Genomic DNA, 14,469 nt, shown 5'->3' on the forward strand with positions numbered 1-14,469 from the left:
CCGAAGCTTCATATTAGGTCTTTATCCGTCTTAAGCTTTGCCGAGACTCTTATTGCTCCGTCGCTCTCCATATTAGGTCAAACTTAAACTTACCGAAGCTTCATATTAGGTCTTTATCCGTCTTAAGCTTTGCCGAGACTCTTATTGCTCCGCCGCTCTCCATATTAGGTCAAACTTAAACTTAAGTAAGACCGAAGCTTCATATTAGGTCTTTATCCGTCTTAAGCTTTGCCGAGACTCTTATTGCTCCGCCGCTCTCCATATTAGGTCAAACTTAAACTTAAGTAAGACCGAAGCTTCATATTAGGTCTTTATCCATCTTAAGCTTTGCCGAGACTCTTATTGCTCCACCGCTCTCCATATTAGGTCAAACTTAAACTTAAGTAAGACCGAAGCTTCATATTAGGTCTTTATCCGTCTTAAGCTTTGTCGAGACTCTTATTGCTCCGCCGCTTCATATTAATAAATAATGTTAATAAATAATTTTTATACCTATTTATAAATATTATTTCTAAAATAAGTTAAATATAAAAAATTAAAAAACATTTAACTTCCTAACCATGGTGCCATAAAGCTTCAAAAATGGAAGGTGAGGAGATGGTGAAGTTAGGCATTTTCGGTGGCTCCAAAATTGGAATATGGAGAGGCCGCATGCTTGATAGGGTTATGAGAGGGGGAGTAATGAGGAAAATTGATTGCAGCTTTGTTGTTTGAGCTTCCAGCCTCAAAACTCGTAAAGGGGTTTAGGGTTTCAATCAATTCCCCCTAGTACTATAAAATTGCTTCAATTATGAATGGGATTCAGAGTCTAACAAGCAGAGGAAGATTCACGGTCCAAAATCATCTGATTGATGTCTACCATGAAAACGAAAGGAGCCTCAGTTGTTCGACGAAGCCACCGGAAGCGAAATCGTCGAGAAGTGGATTGCATCTCCGTCAATTCTCCGGACTTGGATTTCACCGCCCCAAATCAGAACGCTAACCCTTCTTTGGTACTCATATCTTCGAGGTAATCGGTGTTACTCATCTAAAACTCTGTTTCTGTTCTATCGTGTTTATTTATTAGGTTTCGTAGGTTTTTGACATTCATATCTTATTTGCAGTAATCAAGATTCTGGGCTGCAGCTGAACATGAATCTTCCATATTGTGGTGATCAACAAGAAGATGACAAGAAAAAAAAGGTATGTTTTGAAGTAAAATGAATTACTTTTCACTTAAATCGCTTAAATTGCTCCAGTTGAATTTTCCGTATCTTATTCCCTTGCTTACCATAGTAGTATGCCAAATTAAACTTGATATAATGGATTCAAATTAGGAACCCTTGAATCCCTGCTTAAATTACAGCTGTGAAACCTATTCTGGCTAAAGGTTTAATTTTTTTTTTATATTTTACAATGCAGGGAGTGGTTAATGAAGAGAAATTTAATACGTTGGAGGCAAACATGGAAGCTATTATGGCTAGTATTGGGTGGTTGACACAGACAATGATAAAGTCCAAATGTGTCCAAATTCTTCCCACAGAAGGAACACAGTTAGATCCATCTTCATCAGTTGAACCAATACCTGAAGCGATAGAGAAAATCATGCAAAAGTTTGTTGCACCAACGGTTGAACTCGCAACACCTATTGCTGACCTACCAACACCAAATACTGAAATCCAAACTGAAACCGTTGAGATCGCACCAACATCTACAGAAAATCACAGTTCACTTGTTAGGAAGCTTTTCAGCCCACCTGTTACGTCACATGACACAAATCCAGGAAACCAAATTACCAATGATGACTTTCAATCCCCCAAAAACCTGAAAATAGTTACCCCTCATTATGTTCCACCGGTAAGTTATGTTTTTTCAAAATTTTGACCCATTAATTAATAACTTTACTTGTTAAATTGACTTTCATACATGTGTATCTTGTAGTTCCTGAACAAGATATTCAAGAATGAGAACACATGCCAACTATCTTATGCTGAGACGGTTGTGACATCTTATATCTTTAAGAAGGCCAATAAAGAGGACATGGCTTGGTAAAATGACTGAGTTTTTATTTACGTAGTTAAATTATTTTTTGATACTCAGTAGAAGAGCTAATTTAATATGCATGTTATGTTCATGGCAGGAAAGAGGCCTTGGTGAAGCCTGAAATCCCTTTCTCGGATGGAACCCATGGTGTGCTGCAGTGCCTGAAACCAAAAGGAGAGTAGGTGACGGATTTGCTTAATTTGCTCGCTTGCTTGTTGACCAAGAAGGAGAGGTCTTTTAATCAAAATCCACCCATATGGTTTTTCCCAACAAATGTTTCGGTAATATCATCTGCTCATTCTTAATGGCAAGTTCTGTTTAATTAAAATGAAATATATTGTTCACTGAAGTTGTTCTTTTCCACTGTAGCAAGCTATATTGTCATGGACTACAAACCCTACTTCTATGAAGATTTTAATTAAGGAAAATTTCATGGGGAAAGTAGACCTTCTTGAAAAGGTAACTCAATAATTGTGTAACATATTATTTCATTCAAAATGTAGCTTGTTTGAGCTTTATCTACATGGTTGCTTTCTGCCAGATATTTGTTCCTGTTAACGACGACAATAAGCACTGGTACCTTATAGTCCTGGACTTTAAGAATGAGCAAGTAGTGTATCTCGACAGCTATCCGGAAGAAGGCAGGATGCTTGCCAGAATTAGGCGTACCAAACTACTGGTATAACCTTATAATGAATTTACTTTTTTGATTACATGATTTGTGTTATTAATTTTGTTACTAACAGAAAACTTGTTGCTCGTAGTGTATTTATTTGGAAGAACTTCTGCAAGACCAGTCATTTTATCTCATCGATGATAGCCCTAAGCCTATTGTGTCTGAATTCAAAATGGTTATCCCAGAAGGGCTTATGGTTCAAAAGAAAGATTCGTAAGTTACATATAACAATTTAATTCTTTTATACTTTTGAAACCATCTAACTTACTGATTGAAAATTGTTTTCTGTCATGTAGAAACGACTGTGGAGTTTTTGTTGCAACTTGGATGAACCAGATGGGGATAAATGGATACAAGATAGAGGTTGATAACTTCACAAGATTGAAACTTGCTGTGGACCTTGTTCTCCATTCACATAATTTGCTTCAAGGAGTTATGCTATCAAAATCATTGGTGTACTACAACAGGATATCAGAAGCTGGAAACAAGAAGAAAGGGGTGCCAAAAACTTGCTGATTTTGTAATCTTGGTTATTGTTAGACACAATCTATGTTTTTTATTCCATGCTTTATCTTTGTGTATGCGCAAACGTGGACGCATTGAATCCTTTTTCAAGGCACTTGTAGTTGCCAAATTTTGTTGATCAGGTTAAGGCACTAGTTGCCAAATTTTCCTTGTTAAGGCACTAGTTGCCAAATTTTGCTTTTATAAATTTTTATGCGTTGGTTGTCTTATATCATGTTTATTAGATAATGTTTTCTTCAAATGCAATAATAGCTATAGCTTAAACAAGAACACAAGAGCGCAACTCAGTATTATATTTGGACCATTTTCTATTGAAAATAGAAACATGATTCATAGCAATAGAAAGATCAACCTAACTTAGACAAGAGCAACCTTATTTGGACCCATTTTCACTTAAAAACAGTTGAAAACATGTTTCATAGCGATAGTAACATCTTTTGTCATAGTAAATCATAGTAAAGTTTGACAAGAGCACTACTTACTCACTATTTTATTTGGACCATTTTTCACTTAATATAGCAAATGTTCTTGGTTCTTTTGTATGCTCTTTTGTCATAGTTTTATCATAGTCATTTTTGGAGTTCACTTTTAGGTTTCTCATCATCTACTTACACAGTTTCATTAAATTACTATGTAGACTAAAAATGTAAATTTAGATAAGTTAATATTTTAAAAAGAGGACTCATGTGAGCACTTCTCATAAAAGAGTTAATAATTCAAAAAGAGTACACATACATGTGACCACTTCTCATAAAAGGTTTTACATATCCAAGCTTGTGTAAATCACTTAAACAAAATAAGTAGCACAGCAACTACCAAAGAGGCAACAACAACGATGAAATACATTTGTTCCCTTCTGTAAGACCTGGATTTTCAGAACAAGTTAAGTTTCCGACTCACGCGTAGGATCAGTGTAAGCGTGACAGGAGTTTGATATTTGAGGAAGATTAATGAAGAAGAAAGTTCAGGAATTGCTTGAGGAATGTTGCGTAGTTGTTTTCGGAGTTAGTGCGAGTCGTCTGCACACTTGCCTTAGGGCGAGCGTGTCCAGAATAGGCTATTTCGCTCTTAAAGCAACGTTTTGAGTGAGATTTCGAACTCTCGGAAAATTTAAAGATTCTCTTTATTTTTCCATCGACCAGCGTTTCATTTCGGAACTCTGGACTGTACGCACGATAGGTTTCACTTTTCGGATGTCCGCCGACGCTAATTTCTTTGCTTCGAAACCCTATTTTCGAGCAATGGATGAAGACTTTTTCTATTCGGGACTTCTAACGAAGATTCCGTCCGCGTTGCCAGACTTGTTTCGACGTTTCCAATCTTTCTTCAGTAGGAAGTTTTGTCGTTCGGCGATCACAGCAAAAAGTAGTTTTTCAGGACAGATTAACCGACACCGCTTTTGAGTTTTTCGATATCGTTTTTCCCAAATCCTAGATATTTGTTTTGAGTTCTGGAATTCCGACGCCAGAATCTCTCTTAGAATTCCACGGTGATCGTGCTGCAAAAATCGGAATCGCGAAATTTTCATTTTCCCGCGATTTCGCCTGCCTATAAATAGGCGAAAAAGCAAATATCCTCTTCATTTTCACCATTTTGGCCGAGGATTGTAGAGAGAGAGGGAGAGGAGAGATTTTCGCGAAACCTTGACCAATCTTCGTGCAGTTCGTCCCTACTTCTAGGTATCAAGGTAACTAACACGATTCCTACCTCTGATTGTTGTTTCTGTTGCGTTTCTGAAGTCGTTTCTGTGCTCTAAGTTTTGAGCTTTTTCTAAAATTGTCCGATTTCTCTGATTTCTCGCTTGGGTTATGTTCCTTATGTTCCCCTGAGTCTAAAACCTCTGTCAGTAAACTCTGATTGCGATTCAGTTGTCCAGGATCTGAAAAATTGACTCAAAACTCTTTTTGTCTCACATTTCGAAACTTTATTGTCGTAAAGCTATAATCTGACTTCGTGCCTTTAGGATTTGTTGTCACGGATGTCATGAGGATCGTTGCTGTCAAATCTGTTTTCAGAACTGATAACTTTGAAGTTTTGAGCCTTTATTTTGGACCAAAATGCCCCTACGTAGTCGTATTTCAACCCGATTGTCCGAAAATTGTTCTGACAGTTTCTTTGCCTTAGTTTTACCCTAAAACTACCTTGTAAACTGATTTGATCGAAGAAAAAGAGCCGAAGCCCTTTTCTCCTTTTGGCCGTGGGTTTTCCTAAGGGGGGGGGGAGTTTTTCGTTTTCGAAAACTTGTCCTTTCGTACCCGTTTGTCGTATTCTGAAGCTTTGATGCTTTGTCTATCGTTTATGTATTGTTTTGCGATCGAACTAATCGATTTTGTTTGGATTCTGCTTTGTTTTTCTCCGAGGTTCGGTAGAGGGAACTTTGGAAGGCTCAGAGCAATTGTTTGGAGGACAACCTTGATTTCGAAGCTGGAACAGCTCGAGGTTAGGGCAACTTACTATATATTAGCTATGAATGCATGATAGGCGTCGATCAATTCGACTTATGCTTTACTTTGATGTTGATTATGTTGATGAACTGATGTTGTGATGTTGTGCTTTGTTGGATTGTGCGTTTTGACGCGACTTCGGAGTGGAGATTCGTTGATCTGGTGATCTTTGATGTTTCGGGTTGGATGAGCAACCCTAGGCAAGTTCAAACGAGGGGTTTGGGACTTAGCCATTTATTGGGATTCGTTGGTTTACTTAGACTTTCCCCGGGAAACTTCTTTTGGGTGGTTGGTTTTCGGAAAACCTAGAATGAATAGAATTTTATAAACTAGAGACTTTGGGAGACTTAGACTTTGAGAAATAAACTCATAACCTGACTAATTGAATTCGAAACGTTTTTACTAAATGAGTAGTTATAGGAGAACTAAAGGGGAAAACATTTACGAAAGACGGGGAAAAGTCGACCTTTGTTGTGGGTTGGGAGAGTTATCGGAATTGGGGAAAGCCACTAAGGTGAGCTATGGTGATGATTGAAAGTCACCGAGTACTCTAGTACTCTTGGGGAGTGTTGTGGAGCCGTGTTGCATTGACCGACACCTAGTGCTCTTGTTGTTTGGGCCGTGTTGTATTGACCGACACTAGACCCTTGTGTTTTCTTGTTGGAGTTGTGTTGTATTGACCGACACTTACTCCGAGTTGTGTTGTATTGACCGACACTAACTCATTGGGTTTGGTTGAGATTGGGTTGTGAGCTAGACACTTTCGTGGTAAGGACGATTCGTTGTTTGGCTAACCACGTTGCATTCAATCGGGTGAATAACGGGAATGGTTCACCTGTGCATATCATGGTGAATAACGGGAATGGTTCACCTTGCATATATGATGAATAACGGGAATGGTTCATCCAGGATGGATTTCATCCAGGATGGATAACGGGAATGGTCCATCCATAGTGAAAATGCTTCACTTGTGGCGAACGGGAAAGCGTCACAAATCCGGATTCATATTGTGCATTTCACGCATACATTCATGCTGACTGAGACTGTGTGCTGTTTGTTTATTGAAGCAATGTTAGAGCCATAACATGCTAGGATTACTTATATGCTTATATAACAACTTATATATATATCCTGTCACATGTTGTGTGTATATGTACTTATTGCTGTGAGTTGACCCTAGCGCCTTGGCTTTGTTTGTATGTTTGTCTTTGGGCGGTCGGCCTGCTGCCAGATGTCGATGGCCGACTGGTTCTCGACGGTCTCTTCCTCGGGGGGGATCACATATGAGTTGCTGGATAGGGATGCCCCCACCGCTTGGGTGATCGATGTGGCTGGTCACCGGGCGACGTATAGGGGAAGGGTCATGGAGGACCGGACGGATGAGCGAGGACGCCTGACGAGCGGAGTGCTACGGCGTATGGAGCTGAGTTTTGACTTGCCGCCCTCAGTTCATTGTGGACCAGGCACTGGACATGCACCACCTGCACCACCTCCGACTTCACCTTCTGTTGAGGAGGACCCAGAGGAGATCGAGCCTGCTGCTGCTGCTATATCTGTTGTGCCACCTCCGGTTACTGCCATCGCTTCTACCGACGTGGCGTCGTCCTCTAGGCTCGTACAGCCGAGGAGGGAGTCTGTTGTCCCATCTGTCTCACGTCTCTTATCTTTCTCTTCACCGCACGGCTACCGTGTGGACCCCTTGATGAGGGTGGAGGAGGAGGATGTTCTCACAGGAGAGGTGGATGTGGAGACCGGCTCGACTAGGGCGGTGCGCAGGACAGTGAGGAGGGAGGTTATGGATTTGGACACCGAATGATTACGGTGGATTCCGACTCTGACTCCGAGAGCAGTGGGGAGAGCTACTCGCCGAGCAGCGATGAGGAGGAGGATGATTGGTGAGCTGAGCTGGGAGGGTAGGTTAGGATTAGCGACATTTTTTGTGTAGAGCTCTGATCGTCAGTTTCTTTTTGGGACAGGGTAGGTTCCGATGTGTGGCTTTTTGTGTGGTTCTTTTGAGGAGGATCACAGAGAGTCTATCGGAGTATAGGGGTCTTCCTTTCAGGCCATTTTTGAGTGCCGACTTTCTCTTGGATAACTGTATTTTGATACTTTTACTCACAGTTCTGGGTTGTATATTTGCCTGCGGGCGTACTACTTTGGAGTCACTGCGGCTTCGCGTGACATGGAGTGCAGCCGAGGCTGTACAGATGTATATATTTGTATATCGGTTAGTTTAGTTGTTGGGTGTTGTCTCTACTTCTTTATCGCTTTGAATTTAAAGAAACAAAAAAAAAATTACCTGTTTTCCGCGTAAAGTTTATTTTTGGTTACTAAAGTGACACCTAGAAGTCGGGGTGTTACATTGTGGTATCAGAGCTTAGTCGAGTCTTTTGGGAGTCTTTGGGGAATAGGTCTTCTGTGCTAGGTTGTGTGACTCTGCAAAGAGTGAAAATTGATTGTCTGCAGGACGATTTTTCGTTCTAATTGATTGCATGGTTGTTTAACCATATGTAATAGTTTGGTGCTATTCTACGATTAGGACTAACAGTTTTCTTGGGGGTAACAGACGATGGTGAACACGAATCAGCTAGCGGAGATGATGGCCACTATGGCCCAGGCAATGACTAACCAAGCGAATGACAATGCTTTGAGACGTGCTGCGGAGGAAGCGCGTGATCAACATCAGCGTCAGAGGGAGGCGACTTTGGATCAGAACAAAGGTTTGAATGACTTCAGGAGACAGGATCCACCTAAGTTTTCGGGAGGTACTGACCCGGACAAAGCGGAACTCTGGATAGAGGAGATTGAGAAGATCTTTGGAGTGTTACAGACTGCTGAGGGAGCCAAAGTGGGGCTGGCAACCTATCTGTTGTTGGGAGATGTTGAATACTGGTGGAGAGGCGCCAGAGGAATGATGGAGGCAAATCATGTGGAGGTGAACTGGAATTCTTTTCGAACTGCTTTTCTCGAGAAGTATTTCCCAGACAGTGCTCGTGACGAGCGTGAATCACAGTTTCTGACTCTGAAACAAGGAAGCATGACCATTCCGGAGTATGCTGCCAAGTTGGAGTCTCTGGCAAAGTACTTTCGGTTTTTCCGTGATCAAGTTGATGAACCCTACATGTGTAAGAGATTTGTGAGGGGATTGAGGCTTGATATTGAAGATTCGGTGAGACCATTGGGGATCATGAGATTCCAGGCATTGGTTGAGAAGGCAACTGAGGTGGAATTGATGAAGAATCGGAGATACAACAGGGCTGGAACAGGAGGACCGGTAAGGTCGACACCACAGAGTTTTCAGGGAAAAGAGAGGTTTCAGGCGAGGAAGCCATATCAACGTCCTGCGGGGAGAGGGTTTACCCCGGGATCTTACAAGCCTATGGCTGCTGCTACTTCTGGAGGGTCGGGAAGCCGTACCCCAAACCGTGAAGTGACTTGTTTCCGTTGTGGAGGAACGGGACACTATGCCAACAATTGCACGAGGCCACCAAGATGCTACAACTGCAATAAATCTGGGCATCTGGCTACGGAATGCAAGGCACCGAAGGTTGAACCGTCTGTGAATGCTGTTAGTGGGAAGCGCCCAGTGGCTAAGGGAAGAGTGTATACAATGGATGGAGAAGAAGCTGAAGGAGCTGATGGGTTGATCAGAGGGGAATGTGAAATTGACGGTAATCTTCTAACTGTACTCTTTGATTCTGGTGCAACTCATTCATTTGTCTCTAAGGATTGCGTATCAAGACTGCATCTGCCTATTACTACTTTGAGTTTTGATCTTATGGTAACTACACCTGCTAGGACACTAATTGCTAATGCCGCATGCATGCACTGTTCAATAGTATATAAAGATAGAACTTTTCATGCCAACCTAGTATGTCTACCCCTTAAAAACCTAGATGTAATCCTCGGGATGGATTGGCTATCCCACTACCATTGTCTTTTGGACTGTAGTCGAAAGAAAGTGGTGTTCCCAGACTCGGATCTTTTCGAGTATCTTTCTATTAACCACATTAGTGCATCGTTGAGCGAGGGCACTCAGAAGTACTTTTCATTGCTAAGTCTGGAGGGGAAGAAGGAATCGGATATTCAAGGTATTCCGGTGGTTCGAGATTTTGCGGATGTTTTTCCTGGAGATGTACCTGGACTGCCGCCTGTACGCGATGTGGAGTTTGTGATCGACATTGTACCCGGAACTGGACCGATTTCGATTGCACCTTACCGTATGGCACCTGCGGAGTTAGCGGAGTTGAAATCTCAGTTGGAGGATCTTTCAGCAAAAGGATTCATTCGACCAAGTGTTTCACCGTGGGGAGCGCCAGTGTTGTTAGTTAAGAAGAAAGACGGAAGGTCGAGATTATGTGTGGATTATCGACAACTGAACAAGGCGACGATCAAGAACAGATACCCGTTGCCGAGGATAGATGATTTGATGGATCAATTACGAGGGGCTGCTGTATTTTCGAAGATAGATTTGAAATCAGGCTATCATCAGATCAGAGTGAAGACTGAGGATATACCGAAGACTGCATTCAGAACACGCTACGGACACTACGAGTACCTAGTGATGCCGTTTGGAGTGACAAATGCACCTGCTGTTTTCATGGATTACATGAACCGCATCTTTCATGAATTCTTAGATCGGTTTGTAGTGGTGTTTATTGATGATATACTGATATACTCGAAGGATGCAACGGAACATGAAGGACATTTGCGCCAAGTTCTACAAGTGTTGAGAGAAAAGAAGCTGTATGCGAACCCTTCCAAGTGTGAATTCTGGCTGAAGGAAGTTAATTTCTTAGGCCATGTTATCTCAAAGGAAGGCATAGCTGTGGATCCGGCGAAAGTAGAGACTGTTTTGGCTTGGGAGCAACCGAAGACAGTGACAGAAATCAGAAGTTTTGTGGGTTTGGCTGGATACTATAGACGCTTCATTGAGGGATTTGCTAAGATTGTTGGACCTTTGACTCAATTGACGAGGAAGGATCAACCTTTTGCATGGACAGAGGCGTGTGAAACAAGTTTTCAGACTCTGAAGGAATGTTTGACGACGGCACCTGTGCTTATTTTGCCGCAACCGGAGGAACCTTATGAGGTTTATTGCGATGCTTCGTATCAAGGCTTGGGATGTGTGCTGATGCAACATCGAAAAGTGGTGGCGTATGCTTCGAGACAGTTGAAGACGCATGAGAGGAACTATCCGACTCATGATTTGGAGTTAGCTGCCATTGTGTTTTCGCTGAAAATCTGGAGACATTACCTCTATGGTTGTACTTTCACGATATTTAGCGATCACAAGAGCCTTAAATACTTGTTTGATCAGAAGGAGTTGAACATGAGGCAACGAAGATGGATGGAGTTCATCAAAGACTATGAGTTTACGTTGCAATATCACCCTGGGAAGGCGAATGTAGTTGCTGATGCTTTGAGCAGAAAGATGCATGTCTCGTCAATGATGGTTAAAGAGCTGGAGTTACTGGAACAATTTCGAGATATGAGTCTAGGTGTGACACCGTCTGAGGGAAAGTTGAAGTTCGGTATGATCAGAATTGCCAGTGGACTGATGGAAGAGATTAGAGAGCAACAACTGCAAGATGAGTTTTTGCTGGAGAAGAGGAACTTAGTGATTCAAGGGAAAGACCCGGAATTCAAGATCGGAACTGACGATATCTTAAGATGCAAGAACAGAGTGTGTGTACCCAATAATCCAGAATTGAGAAGGCTGATCATGGATGAAGGGCACAAGAGCAAATGGAGTATTCATCCGGGAATGACCAAGATGTATCAAGATTTGAAGCTGAATTTCTGGTGGCCAGGAATGAAGAAACAAGTGGCCGAGTATGTAGCTGCATGTTTGACTTGTCAGAAGGCCAAGGTAGAGCATCAAAGACCTGCTGGTATGCTACAGAGTTTAGACGTGCCAGAATGGAAATGGGATAGTATATCCATGGATTTTGTGGTGGCTTTGCCAAGAACACAGAAGAAACACGATTCGATTTGGGTGATTGTAGATCGTTTGACCAAGTCAGCGCATTTCCTACCAGTGAGAACTACCTACAATGTGGAGAAGTTGGCCGAGATCTATGTGGCGGAGATTGTGAGACTACATGGAGTTCCGACAAGTATTGTGTCTGATCGGGATCCAAAGTTTACTTCGCACTTTTGGGGAGCTCTTCATGATGCGTTAGGAACCAAACTGAGGTTGAGTTCGGCGTATCATCCACAAACGGATGGGCAAACAGAGAGAACTATTCAGTCGCTAGAGGATCTACTACGGGCTTGTGTGTTAGATAACAGAGGAAGCTGGGATGATCTTCTGCCATTGGTTGAATTCACCTACAACAATAGTTTCCATGCGAGCATTGGGATGGCACCGTATGAAGCTTTGTATGGTCGCAAGTGTAGGACACCGTTGTGTTGGTATCAAGATGGGGAGAGTTTGTTGATTGGGCCAGAAATGCTGCAACAGACGACGGAGAAGGTTAAGCAGATCAGAGAACAGATGAGAGCTTCACAGAGCAGACAGAAGAGTTATGCTGATCAGAGACGTAGAACCCTAGAGTTTGAGGAAGGTGACCATGTGTTTCTACGAGTTACTCAGACTACGGGGGTTGGACGAGCTATTAAGTCAAGGAAGCTTGCGCCAAAGTTTATTGGGCCTTATCAAATCACTCGACGTGTTGGACCAGTTGCATATCAGATTGCACTACCACCATTTCTTTCCAACATTCATGATGTATTTCATGTGTCGCAGTTGAGGAAGTACATTCCAGACCCGACTCATGTGATCGTGCCAGACAACGTTGAACTGAGGGATGATTTGACTTTTGAGACACCGCCAGTGAGTATTGGGGATAGAAGGGTGAAACAGCTGAGGGGAAAGCAGATTCCGTTGGTAAAGGTGATATGGAACAAGGATACGGGGGATGCTACATGGGAATTGGAAGATAAGATTAAGGAATTGTACCCCGGACTTTTTGCTGAACTCTGAGTTTCGAGGACGAAACTTTCTTTTTGGAGGGGAGTATTGTAAGACCTAGATTTTCAGAACAAGTTAAGTTTCCGACTCACGCGTAGGATCAGTGTAAGCGTGACAGGAGTTTGATATTTGAGGAAGATTAATGAAGAAGAAAGTTCAGGAATTGCTTGAGGAATGTTGCGTAGTTGTTTTCGGAGTTAGTGCGAGTCGTCTGCACACTTGCCTTAGGGCGAGCGTGTCCAGAATAGGCTATTTAGCTCTTAAAGCAACGTTTTGAGTGAGATTTCGAACTCTCGGAAAATTTAAAGATTCTCTTTATTTTTCCATCGACCAGCGTTTCATTTCGGAACTCTGGACTGTACGCACGATAGGTTTCACTTTTCGGATGTCCGCCGACGCTAATTTCTTTGCTTCGAAACCCTATTTTCGAGCAATGGATGAAGACTTTTTCTATTCGGGACTTCTAACGAAGATTCCGTCCGCATTGCCAGACTTGTTTCGACGTTTCCAATCTTTCTTCAGTAGGAAGTTTTGTCGTTCGGCGATCACAGCAAAAAGTAGTTTTTCAGGACAGATTAACCGACACCGCTTTTGAGTTTTTCGATATCGTTTTTCCCAAATCCTAGATATTTGTTTTGAGTTCTGGAATTCCGACGCCATAATCTCTCTTAGAATTCCACGGTGATCGTGCTGCAAAAATCGGAATCGCGAAATTTTCATTTTCCCGCGATTTCGCCTGCCTATAAATAGGCGAAAAAGCAAATATCCTCTTCATTTTCACCATTTTGGCCGAGGATTGTAGAGAGAGAGGGAGAGGAGAGATTTTCGCGAAACCTTGACCAATCTTCGTGCAGTTCGTCCCTACTTCTAGGTATCAAGGTAACTAACACGATTCCTACCTCTGATTGTTGTTTCTGTTGCGTTTCTGAAGTCGTTTCTGTGCTCTAAGTTTTGAGCTTTTTCTAAAATTGTCCGATTTCTCTGATTTCTCGCTTGGGTTATGTTCCTTATGTTCCCCTGAGTCTAAAACCTCTGTCAGTAAACTCTGATTGCGATTCAGTTGTCCAGGATCTGAAAAATTGACTCAAAACTCTTTTTGTCTCACATTTCGAAACTTTATTGTTGTCGTAAAGCTATAATCTGACTTCGTGCCTTTAGGATTTGTTGTCACGGATGTCATGAGGATCGTTGCTGTCAAATCTGTTTTCAGAACTGATAACTTTGAAGTTTTGAGCCTTTATTTTGGACCAAAATGCCCCTACGTAGTCGTATTTCAACCCGATTGTCCGAAAATTGTTCTGACAGTTTCTTTGCCTTAGTTTTACCCTAAAACTACCTTGTAAACTGATTTGATCGAAGAAAAAGAGCCGAAGCCCTTTTCTCCTTTTGGCCGTGGGTTTTCCTAAGGGGGGGGGGGGAGTTTTTCGTTTTCGAAAACTTGTCCTTTCGTACCCGTTTGTCGTATTCTGAAGCTTTGATGCTTTGTCTATCGTTTATGTATTGTTTTGCGATCGAACTAATCGATTTTGTTTGGATTCTGCTTTGTTTTTCTCCGAGGTTCGGTAGAGGGAACTTTGGAAGGCTCAGAGCAATTGTTTGGAGGACAACCTTGATTTCGAAGCTGGAACAGCTCGAGGTTAGGGCAACTTACTATATATTAGCTATGAATGCATGATAGGCGTCGATCAATTCGACTTATGCTTTACTTTGATGTTGATTATGTTGATGAACTGATGTTGTGATGTTGTGCTTTGTTGGATTGTGCGTTTTGACGCGACTTCGGAGTGGAGATTCGTTGATCTGGTGATCTTTGATGTTTCGGGTTG

Source organism: Lotus japonicus, chromosome 1 (genome assembly GCF_012489685.1).
Source record: "Lotus japonicus ecotype B-129 chromosome 1, LjGifu_v1.2".
Lineage (NCBI taxonomy): Eukaryota > Viridiplantae > Streptophyta > Magnoliopsida > Fabales > Fabaceae > Lotus > Lotus japonicus.